The sequence below is a fragment of the Mytilus californianus genome, unplaced genomic scaffold, assembly GCF_021869535.1.
Source record: "Mytilus californianus isolate M0D057914Y unplaced genomic scaffold, xbMytCali1.0.p SCAF_4, whole genome shotgun sequence".
Classification (NCBI taxonomy): Eukaryota; Metazoa; Mollusca; class Bivalvia; order Mytilida; family Mytilidae; genus Mytilus; species Mytilus californianus.
In genome coordinates, this window is record NW_026262690.1 from 16,856,230 (window position 1) to 16,868,330 (window position 12,101).

Below are 12,101 nucleotides of genomic sequence, written 5' to 3' on the forward strand. Positions count from 1 at the left end.
AGGTAGGAGTAGTTAAGAACTTTAGTGTTAGTTTAAACTCTTAGAAGTTCGGGGCATATAAACGTTGAAAATATGCCGCACAGCCCTATATTAAGACCTTTGAAAAAATTAGTAGTGCATATGAACTTTCCCTTCTAGGATGTGATTTTTTTCAAAATTTCATAGTAAAAGTGGTACAGTTTTAGATGTAAAAGGAGTTTCTATGGGAAATTGCAATGTCAATATTTACAGAAATGCAACCAATATTGTGTGAAGAAAGAGAACATACAGAGTTTATCCAAATTTGGTTTATCTCACAGATTTTAATGAAATTAGCTCAAATATGAAGTTTTATAAATATTTCATGAAGATTGAGAAAAACCTGGCCCTTAACTAATTTTAGCTTTAACGGAAATCACTTTCCACAAACCGAAGGAACAGCTATTGGTTTCCATCTAGGCATGAATTATGCTTGTACCTACCTCGGACAATGGGAAGAACATTTATTTCAAAACAGTAATTTACAGCCATATTCATATTGGAGATATGTTGATGACATATGGGGAATATGGGAACACGGTTTAGAAGAATTAAAATAATTTCACGAATTGTCCAATAGTATACAGCCGCGAATTCAAACAGAAATGCGTTACTCAACTGAAAAAATCGAATTTCTTGATGTATTTGTAAAACAGATCTTCATACAAAATCAACAGATAAACACCAGTACCTACATGTTTCCTCAAGCCATCCAAATTCTGTCAAAAATGCTATACCTTATGGACTCGGTATTCGTGTAAAAAGAATTTGTTCAACAGAAGAAAATTACCAAATAAGAAGAGAAGAAATAAAAACGCACCTGAAAAAACGGTGATATAACAATTCATCAACTGAAGATCAATTAAAAAAAGTCGATATTTTAAACCGAGACGATCTATTACAGTACAAACTAAAAAAAAACCAACAGAGTACCTTTGGTAATTACGTATTCCAAAGCGCTTCCAAATATACATTCAATTCTAAGAAAAAATTCTCCATCAATCTAACAGACTAAAGAAAATATTTCCCGATCCGCCTATCGTAGCGTTCAAACGCGACAACAACATAAAAGACATCTTAGTACACAAAAAGCACAACTATTATTTTATAAACAAACTAATGGCTGCGGATCATGCGGGAACACTTGTGCATTATGCTCACACATTAATGAGACCAAGGTATTTTGTGATAACACCGGAAAAGAATAAACCATTCAGGGACAAATAAACTGTAAAGCCGTGGGCGTAGTATATGCAATTAACTGTACAAAATGCGAAAAACTTATATATGTAGGACAAACAGATGATACACTATATCAACGGATGCTATTAAACTTTTCAAAATTAGAACACACAATTTCCATTCTCAATTTTACACAAAACAGACGATCCAGTAGCAAACCACTTCATTCAACATAATCATTCGATGAAAAATTTAAAAGTCACCGCAATAGAAAGAATATTTGGAACAGAAATTTACAGAAAAACTAAAGAAGCCTTTTGGATAAAATAATTAAAAACATTAGAGCCTGATGGACCCAACACAATGTATGAACGATAGTGAAAATATCTATAGAGAAAAAACGCGGCAAATGAACGTCATAGTAGTAATTATAACGTAATGTATCGAAGCGATGTAATTGTTGTTTTAATGTTGTAATTTATTCCAATGAAGAAGGCCATAATGGCCGAAACGTATTGAAAATTGTGTTATAGTTTTTATTATATATTTATTTTTATTATTTATATATCCATTTTGTTACATCTGGTGATCCGTTTATTTGGCAATCGCCAATGGCAGTCAGCAGGGATTAAGAACATCAGTTGTTCGACCTGCTAGTCAAATGCGTTTTGTTAAAATATACTTTTTTACTATTTTGGTTTTTTTGGAAAATGTTGTTTGCGCTGTATTTAGACCCCTCTACCAATTCGTTTGAAACAATAATTTTCATTGGACGTTGACAAATATTTTGAAGTACTACCAGTCCGTAAATAAGGAAAGCCATCCTTTTGAATTTCGAATCGTTTTGGTATGTGAAAAATGAAAGCAAAAATAAAAACAATGTATTTTTTTTCTGGATATTTGATTGATTCTTCATTTGTTCAAAAATGAGAAGAAATTCTGAGCGATTTCCGTCCGATGAAAAGTAGTAAAAATTGTATAAAATAGCAAACCAAATTTAACCTAACACCACTCAAATCGGGTTGACAAATGTTGCAGCTACTCTTGAGTTGTCATAAAACGGAATGATTATGGACAGTGGACCAATTTATATTTTTTTTTTAATTTAAGTTCAGTTCATAGTTGTCAATATTCTCACATAGATATTTTTTTAAACTTGATAAAAATAAAGGTAATAATATAAGTTAAAAATGATAATGCGATAATGATGATGTTAATGAGAATAATATTATTACCAATATTATTATTATTATTTTTAAAATTATTATTTTTAATATTATTGTTATTAATATTATTATTATTATTATTATTATTATTATTATTATTATTATTTTACCGATCACCTCTTTTTAAGAACACAGAAACAATTAAGTTATTACTTACATTGCGACAAATTAATATCACTGGATTCAGTATGCCAATATTCATTTACGAAAGCCAACCAATAAGATGTAACGCCAACTATCCCACTTACAAGCGTTAAGACTATTGATACTTCAATTTTCATATTTGCAAAACTACATGTATAGTGTAGTTGAAATGACAAAATGATTTGCCGGATTACGGTTTACGGTATAGGTAAATTTACACTTTCTTAAATACCAGAAGTTCAAACACTGTGAACTTTTCGAAGAACAACGATATGCAAATGGAAATACTGACCGAAACCAAATAAGGACATGAAATTGAGTGTCCAAAAAATAAATCAGACATATGCAAATGAAAATAAAAGATATAACCAAATACGGAAATCAACGCATATGGGGTGACTTTCCACATGGTGACGTTTGAAAAGAACTCACAATGTTAAATCTGAATATAATCTATCTGTTGAAGGAAATATTTTGTTATCATAATAAAATACAAATTAAGAAAAAATACTATAATAAAATAAAGTCTTATATATCATTATTACCATTTTTTTACAGGTGAAATACAGTTAAAAATGCGGAAAGTTGGTATCTATTTATTTCGGAAAAGTAATGCACGAAAATGCGGAAACGTGAAACTGGATTTTTACTAAAAATGCGGAAACGTAATACGCCCAGGTAAATACAGTTTTAATTGGTTATACTTCAATAATAGGTATTCAAAACAATTTTTTTAATAGCATGAACATAAGAAATTACTAATAGTGTTCACTAAAAGTTGTTTCAAGATATTAAAAAAACACATTTTAGGAAATTCCAATAGCGAAACAAATATTAAGCATCTATTTTGAATAAAAAAATCCTTTAAGGGAAAAATAATTTGATTGATAGCGTTGAAAAACTAAATAAAATTGTTCGTCGCGAGAATTTTTTTCTTCAACCCCACCCCCCACCCCCCCTTGAAGATAAAATGGTTGCTCCCTAAATACTCCTTTGCTTGAAGGTAAAATTTTTGATCCCAGTCATATGTCTCTTTTCTAAAGCATTGATCATTAAAAAAATCGGGGATTCTAACTCCCGGACCCCCCTCCCCCCCCTCCCGGATTGCCCCCAAAAAGGGAGTTCCTAAATATTCAATCTGTATTTTTTGTATGTTGAGCGTGACGGTCGTCGGGATCCTAATCCAGACACACCTATCCCTCATGAATGTCTGTTTATTCTCGAGAAGGAGGGGGGGGGGGGGGGGCTTTTTTTTTTTATAAAGCCGTAACATAAAAAAATCATTTATAATAACCTTCATTAAACTGATACAGGTAAGTACTTTGGGTTATAATATTGCCTTTATCTTTAGTCTCTTCTACCAAATCATACGCTTGACTCAAAATGTCGTCCGTCTTATACCCGTCCATATTGACAACTGCATACAAGGAGCATGATGTATTTTTTTTGTAATAAGAATGCACGAAACGGTCAACCTTGAACTGCTGATCCATATTAGCACCAGGATTTAACGGGAATATGCAAAACAGCAACTTTGACATTTGTAAAATCTACTCACTTGTCAAAGTTTGAACGAAAGTAAGGTTACTAGTGGGGTTTCATGTAAAAAAAAAATGTTTTTCTTATACATCATGGTTTGATTTTGTCAATATATATGCTATCCGTTCTTTTTCGTTTAAGGTAGCACAATACAAAGATTTTATACCTCCAACTCCCCAGTTTTAAAATGCTGTAACTTTCTTTATAATGCTTGAAAATTTATAAAAGTGGTATTTATGGATAGCTAACAGATTACTCTTTCAAATAAATGCAATGTTAGTATTATACAACAATTATGTAATTAATTATAATTTTAACTGTGTCTACAAAATTTTACAAGAAATTTCCACTTTCAATTGAAATTAGCTTCTTCATGGATACCCCGAGAGGGTTGATTTTATAATATGTTGTTCCTAGAGCCATTATCTACAAAAAGGTGTCTCAGATTTTGGATACAATGTATAGATAAAATTTTACACCTAATCAAATAATCTCTACTTTTATGTGGTAAGGATGTTTACACTAATTACAGATTTATGAGAGAATGGAATATGATAGCGATAATTTGAGACACTCTTTTGTAGCTCCTGCTGTGTTGATTAAGATAACGTTAAAATTTCTTGTGTAGTTATAGAGATGTCAGAGCTAAATTCATTTAAGTGAACTGACCAAGATTTTGCCATTAATTGCATAATAATTGATTACATAATGATTGCATAACAAAAATATTGCATTCATTTAAAAGATTAATCTTTTATCTATCTATATATACCTCTTTTATTAATTTGTATGCATAAGAAAGTAACATCATTTTAAAGGTTGGAGATTGGAAGTAAAAAAATCTTTGTATTGTGCTACCTTAATAATCAATGTTAACAAATATATGGTTTAGTATTGGGTGTAAGTTAGTTATACACCTCGGGATACGGCGTGTCTGGATAAGAAACCCCTCCGGCCTCCGGCCGTCGGGGTTTCTTATCCAGACACACCTATCCCTCGGTACTATATAACTATTACAGAATCTCTTGCAACACTATCCCAGTTTTGTGCTATTCGCGGAATTCACCCTGACAACCGATCAGACAATAGTTTTTTTATTAAGTTGACCAAATGCACAAAAGTGCATTAAATGACGCTCAAAAGAAAGTAGATACATTTGTCTTTTAAGATACAACTGGCATATATTTAAGGATCGTAATGATGCTATTTGGATACATTGATCGGTTTTCAAGAGCTTAATTAACAGCGCGTCATCACATACGATTTAAAAAATTGGGTGGCGTAATTGGGAGATAATTTTGACGACGTAGAATCCTGACTGTAAATTCGGAATTGTCTCCGAAAAATTATTATTATTACTATACTATGCATCGTACATTATCTGGGCCTTAGTACCAGAGGTAGAGGTAGGCTGGGTCTTTACTTTGCTTCTACAAAAGACTCATCAGTGACGATCGAATCAAAAAAGTTAAAAAGGCCAAATAAAGTACGAAGTTAAAAGAGCATTGAGGATCCAAAATTCCGAAAGATTTTGCAAAATACAGCTTAGATCATCTTTTCATGGTGTATAAAATCCTTAGTATTTCGAAAAATTCAAACATTTGTAAGCAGTTAATTTATAATCTTGACCATATCAATGATAATTCATGTCACCACAGAAGTGATGACTAATTGGCTGGATATACCCTCGGGGAGGAAACACCCACAAACAGTGGCATTGACCCGGTGTTTTTAAATAAACACATCATAGAAACCAGACTTAAGATACGACAGACGCTTGGGCCGTTAAACTAAGGATAGAGCGTAGGCATTGTTTTTACTATGTACTGTAACATAGATTTTCCAGACACTTAGGATTCTGGTGCCTATAGTTAGGAGTGTAGTATGTACCCTATAGGTCATATGGTCCAATTAAACTTTTGACGTCTGGCAATACAAAGAGATACATCACCTGGGTCATAGAAGAAGATGTAGATAGACATTGCCTCTACTTCATCCGTTCTACAAATACCATAGAATTTCACGCAGTTGGTTGGGTAGGGCTGTTAGGGTGTACACAGCATTCCAGATAGTTAATGAAAATAACACGTCACAAATTTCGTGGTCCGAAGCGTTTTCTAGATTTACCTTCATTATGAATGCTCAAACTCTAAATTGACTATTGCCGGCTTGACTTAGTACTAAGAGATATTCCATTATGGCCATGGTTCCAGCAGGAAATAGTTAAGTTTTACAATGTATCATTGTTCTAGATAACCCACGAACCATCTACCTCTTGTACTATGGTCCACTTGCAAAGCTAAGCGGATAATCTCTTAGCTTGACCAGCCACGAATAGTTTAACTATGAGACATACCGAGAACGCCCCTTAACACTCTATGAAGACATTCTCGTGAAGATCAAGAATACTTGAATTGCTGTGCATACTAGTAGTAAATGTCATGCAAACCGCTGCGTTTGGTTCCATGGTCAACGTGGTAAATCTCTAAGTATGCGGACCAACCGGCAATGGTCAAGTGGAACATTGTGACTAACTGGGAACACCACTGGGAACACCATCATTTCACTTAATACCGCGACAAGTGGAGATCAAATATATCTGTTGTATAATTCCTACCTCTTTCTCTGGTATTATGGCCCACTGTCGCAATATCTAAGGATACATGCAGCCTCTGTGGCCAGAATCCTGAAGGTCTAGTGTATTTTGCTACGGTGCAGGCAGAGACAATGCCTACATCTTACTCTACTACTATGACCCAGGTGGAGAATATCTTAGTATGGCGAGTCTACAACAGTCAAGTTGGACAATGTGACATTATGTGTACAACCAAGACCCACACTATGCAACCGATACTCTAAAAGGTCTATTATATCTGTGGTATGGTGCAAAGTAGGGCAATACCTACTAATACCTCTAGTACTTTTGACCATGTGGAGAATCTCTTAGTATGGTTAAACGACAATAGATGACTCGGGCTATGTGACATACCGGGTACCCCAAAACTATGAATGCCAGAATAATGAAGGTCTAGATATTTGTGGTAAGGTTCATAGAAGAATCAATGTCTATCTTTACTTCTGGTACTACGGCCTAGGAGAAGAATCTAAAAGAATTGCACAACGAACCACAACATACATAACCAGACTCGTGAAAGTGTAAGGTATCTGCTGCATGATGCATATCAAAGTTGATGTCGATCTCTAACTCTGATACCTGTTGGGGGATTTAAAAGTATGGTCAAACCATCTCTATCCTATACTGTCTGACTGGTCAAGATTTATGGTATGATAAAGCCCAGGCACAGAACCACATACTAGTATTATGTAGTGTGGACATCCGGCATTAATTGAGTTGGGCTATGTTACAAACTGGCAACATCCTCTATCACCCTTTACAACCAAGGTCTAGGGTTTAAGTGGTACAGTGCATAGGAGCAGCAATGCCAACCTCTACCTCTAGTACTGTATGGCCCAGGAAAATCTCTCGGCTATATTTGAAGTGGCATATACATATCGGCACCCTCGGGTCATATTGGATTAACTACCGGTCCTTTTCATTTAGACTCTGGTATTATAGCCTTGGTGCATAACCACGTAATGTGACCCGCCGGCAAAAAATTGATTTAAACTATGGGACAAACAGGATCAACAAGACTCTTCAAGGTCTTTGGTATCTGTGGTACGGTGCATGGTAAGGCAATTTCTACCTCTTCCTTTGGTCCAGGGTGAAAATCTTTAAGTATGACCAGCATGCAATAATAAACTTGGACTACATGACACACTGGGCACAGTCTCAACCCATGCTGTCAGCCTCCTAGAGGTCTAGGGTATCCTTGGTTTGTGCCTAGTACAAGCATAGCCTACCGCTGCCTTTATTACTGTGGCCCATGTTGAAAATCAGTTAGTATGGTTAGACGGATATAGTTGAGTTGTACAATATGACTACCCTGGAACCCTCTATCCATGCTCTTCTGCCAGAATCGTTAAGGTCTATGATATCTTAGTTCGATGCATAGTAAAGGAAATACCTACCTCTACCTCTGGTACTTACCCAGGAGATAATCTCTTAGTATGACCCTACTACACCATCCAATCCTTCTTTCCTATGCTGTCAGACTGTGAAAATTTAAGATATATGTGGTACGGTGCATATGCCTACCTCTATCTGTAGTACAATGGGACATGTGGAGAATCCCTAAGCAAGACCAGCATACAATAGTCAAGTTAGACCATGTGACATACTTGATACACCCCCAGGGTGACATATGCACCCAGACTCCCGAAGGTCTTGGTTGTCTGTTGTATGATGATTATAAGAGACAGTGCCCATCTCTAATCTGATATAATTGTCCTGGTAAAGAATTCTTAGTATAGCGTCGACAGTTGAGTTGGTGACATACTCCAAGAAAGAAAAAAAGTAAACGTCCAATGCTGCCAGAATCGTGAAGTTCTATACAGCTTGGATATATGGTGCATGGTGCATAGTATATGATATTATAATAAACATAATACAATTCACCTGTTTGATTTTTCTTTTGTCGGTAATATCGTAATACTTTTACCGGCATAAGCGCAATTCATACATAACGGATACCTCTATTCTGCTATCTCGGAATTCCTGACGAAGGTAAATCCAGAAAAAGCGTTTCGGATTCACAAAATTTACAAGGTACTGTTTTCATAACATTGAATTTCACCAAAACATGTTTTCTCGGTAAATTACAAAAAAAAATGTATGTACTGTAAAATTCTTTGAAATACAAAAGAACAACCCGTCTAAATTCCATTTAATTGATAAATTCAACAACACTTACCGTTTTCTTGATGATTTTTTTTTCGTTAAATAATCAAGAATTCTCTAAATATACTACCGAAATGTATCCACAGCAACTTACTTTAAATAAATCAAATGTTAACAGCAATAAGTGTCCTTTCCTATATTTAGACATTTCAGTTTTACACCAGAAACTCTACACAAACATTTACGACAAAAGGGATGATTTTTCTTTCCCTATTGTTATTTTCCGTTTTTTGTACGGTGATGTTCCTCTGGCACCATCTTACGGTGTTTATATATCCCATATCGTTCGTTATGCCCGTGTCTGTAGTAACGTTTTGGATTTCAATGAGCGTAAATTAATATATGTATTACTTGTAAATTATTAAGTCAGGGATTTCGTTACCACACGTTACTTAAAACCTTTACCAAATTCTTCCATAGATACAAAGATTTGGTTTGCAAGTTTGGCTGTACCAAACTTATTTCAGACGGAATAGCACATCCTAAATTTTACGGTGATGTTATTTACCGAACCCGGAAATTTATTTACGATCCGGGTAAAAGTTTCAATCCTTTAAATAAAATAATTCTAAAAGGTTACCAATTCAACACTGTAATTAGATCTTTGAATACTGTTTTTATTGGTATAAATATTGATTTTGTTATCAGTAAATTAAAATCATACTAATAGTTTTGTTATACACATATGCACATTAACGGTACTACAATATATCGATCCCTTATTTTGGCATTGCACAGAGTCATGTTTTTTTTCTGACTGTTAATGACGTCTTTATACTAAATCCATTGGATGTTTGGTGTGTACTGATTGATATTTTAGTCTTAGATACATGATTTTTTTTATTAGTTGTTATTGGCTTTGAACTAGCTGTCAGTAACTGCGATTACTCTCAGATCTGTACTTAGTGTCCTTTTTGTTGTTAGGGGTGAGGGATGGATAAATACCCTGCCAAATCCGGTCTGGGTTTATGTTTGATGTTTTTCTGCTTTGAGTATCGATCTGATGAGTTAAGCCTTTTTCCACTGATTTTTATAGTTTGTTCTTATATTGTGCTGTTGCACCACTGTTAGGGGAGGGTTGAGCGCTCACAAACCCCGCCAAATTATTTATGTGCCTGTCCTAAGTCAGGAGCCTGTAGTTTAGTGGTTGTCGTTGGTTCATGTCTTTCATATTTGTTTTCTATAAGTAAGGCCGTTCGTTTTCTCAATTGAATTGTTTCATATTTTTCATCTCGGGGCCTTTTATAGCAGACTATACGTTATGGGTTTTTCTCATTATTGAAGGCTGTACGATTGCCTATAATTGCTTACATCCACTTTATTTGAACTTTCGTGGATAGTTGTCTCATTCCTTATTTTTATACATTTGCATATCTTAATTTGAGATATTTTAATCAATTTGACCACATACTTACATATTTAAAAAAAAAAGGTCCAAATAATTTCATTCATTATTTTTTCATACACATGTTGAATATATTATATAATAACTTGACATTAGAGTCTACCATTTATTACTTTAAAAGTATTTTATCTAGTCCTCCTGCATAACGCATCCACTTATTGTTATCTTGTTATGAGAAATGGAAGATTTTAGAGAAATATGTCAAGGATTATATTAAGATACAAACAAAAAACGATGAACTTACAATAATAGTTTGAGTGTCTGATCCAGGATCTTAGAAATGTGGTGGTTGTACAGTGTACAAAAGTAGATATAAAGATATATAATATAATCCTTGTAATCTTTTTGAAAAGCTATTTTATTCATTAGTAAGTCCGATCTTGCTTTATTGTAGTGGGTGTTTGGGGCGTTTTTGATAATTCAGGAGACATTTCCATGTTGAAAAATATCCATATGGAGTTTATAAAAAATGTTTTAGGTGTTCATTGCAAAGCACTTAATGCTGCTTGTAGAGCTGAACTTGGCAGGCTACCATTGTGGTCAAAAATCTTATTTTCTTGTATTAAATATTTTGATATTTTGAAGTCTGAAAAAACTCTTGCAAATTTTTCTGGCAACTGAAAAAATTAGACCTGGACAAAGAAACTTCATTCTATTTTTAAAAAATCTTCGATTTTCAGGCCTACTGATATATTCGGTTTGATAATTTAATAACATAGTTAAAACATCAGGACAATCTATTATAAACATTTCCATGAAATAGTTTTAAATGTCGCCAAAATGTTTTATAGATATCATCAAAATAATCTAAAAACATTTTAGGCATGATATTTCTTGATAATGTGACTTAAATATCTAAGTTATGTTATATGTATCAAATATGTTTTTACGAAACACTCTTTATTTATCCAATGTGCCATATTTGATACTTATATAATGTGTGGGTCTCATCTGGTGATGTCATTATTCGACCTGTCCAGTCACTAAGATGTGTTACAATTGTTTAATACTTCACACAACACAAAACTAGTAATCAGAGAGGTTCGGCCTTTGCAGAAGTAACCTGAAATGAAAAAATGAAAATCAGCAAATGACAAATAAATCGACACTGCAACAGGAATAATAAACTTTTTGTTATTGTTACCAGTTATGAACACAAACAATGCACAATTAAACAAGGCACTGGCTACGGTTACATTGAAATGTAACAATAATAAAAAAGTTATTGTTACATTGGAGACTAATTGCCGGAATGCAAGGTTGGGAAAGGAACTGATTAATTACGAATGTAACAATAATATTCGTGTCTACGGTTAGGTTGTGTTATTGTTACGTTAGATTTATTAAACTTTAACCTTCTATAGTTTTGTTGCTTAATTCTTCGAGGTATGTCCAGTGCACGATGAAGTGACGATATCACCGATATTGTCAACTCCGTTCATGATTTTATACCTGCTCGCAACATTGTCTACATCGACCCCTTTCCTGTCTACATCGTTGTCATCGCCAACATCGTGACGACATCGTCTACATCGTCCCCCCTTTCCTGTCTACATCGTTGACATCGCCGACATCGTGATGTTGACAACATCGTGACGACATCGTCTACATCGTCCCCCTTTCCTGTCTACATCGTTGACATCGCCGACATCGTGATGTTGACAACATCGTGACGACATCGTCTACATCGTCTCCCTTTCCTGTCTACATCGTTGACATCGCCGACATTGTGATGTTGACAACATTGTGACGACATCGTCTACATCGTCCCCCTTTCCTGTCTACA

At 34.4% G+C, this 12,101-nt stretch overlaps 1 protein-coding gene and 1 long non-coding RNA gene across 3 annotated transcripts in view; one reads left to right on the forward strand and one right to left on the reverse strand.

Moving 5' to 3' along the window:
* Nucleotides 1–2,785, reverse strand: part of LOC127737580 (uncharacterized) — a 56,173-nt gene extending 53,388 nt beyond the window's left edge. The window contains exon 1 of one of the 2 annotated variants that reach the window (XR_007999698.1): nucleotides 2,584–2,785. This is a non-coding gene — a long non-coding RNA (uncharacterized LOC127737580). The remainder of the gene's footprint in view (nucleotides 1–2,583) is intronic. The other variant, XR_007999696.1, reaches the window with a different exon arrangement.
* Nucleotides 1–12,101, forward strand: part of LOC127737579 (uncharacterized) — a 39,479-nt gene that overhangs the window by 13,450 nt on the left and 13,928 nt on the right. The gene's annotated exons all lie outside the window — the stretch shown is intronic.